Genomic DNA, 815 nt, shown 5'->3' with positions numbered 1-815 from the left:
TCCATCCGGTAAATGAGTTTGTTTTACCGAGGTTTCACTGTCCGAGTTTCAACTGTAGGTCCTAGGCGTGCGATGTGTCGGCAAATTGAATTACGGCCCGCGGTGAGCCGAGTGGGAAAACATAACCTACTTATTCGCTGCTATGTAAGGCACTAGAGCAAACAGGAGCAAGTTTACTTAAGTAGATGAGATAGAAAAATAAAAACATTTGAGAAATATTTATTATAGAGCAAATAACAAATAGAAACATGCATAGTTTTTACATAATTTACCATTATAACCAATCAATTTTATTACCATCTGTTAAGACTTTTAATCTTATTACAAAAACATTTTATTCGCCATTTGCACAACTATAAAACCAGGACTTCAAATGGTATTTTATACAATCGTGATATAATACAAAGCTTTTCAGTCGAGTACCATGGCCACGAAGCTTGCTGAGTACGGTACGAGAGTGAAAAGCTTAATTATATCACTATTGTATACAATACTTTTTCTATGAGTCATCATTTTCATCATCAATGGACGAAAAATATCATCAATCAAGTTAAAATTAATGTTAATAGCGTCGTTCACCGTTGTATCAACATCGAATTACGTTGGAAGTCTAGCAACCAATTGTTTGTAATAACCGTCTCTGATTGGGCGATAACGCGATAGATTAAAAAAAAAATGTGTTTCAGATGCAGAAAAATTTGCCAGGTATCGCAAATTAGTATAGAACTTGTATTGAAAAAAATCAAAAATAGAACTAATTTTTATTTTTTTTAGTTAACTAAAGTGACGTGTAATGAAATATTATAGTTGACTAA

This window comes from Leguminivora glycinivorella, chromosome 11 (assembly GCF_023078275.1).
Source record: "Leguminivora glycinivorella isolate SPB_JAAS2020 chromosome 11, LegGlyc_1.1, whole genome shotgun sequence".
In the NCBI taxonomy this organism is placed as follows: domain Eukaryota; kingdom Metazoa; phylum Arthropoda; class Insecta; order Lepidoptera; family Tortricidae; genus Leguminivora; species Leguminivora glycinivorella.
The sequence above is the reverse complement of the archived record's forward strand: the minus strand, read 5'-3'. Positions refer to the sequence as shown.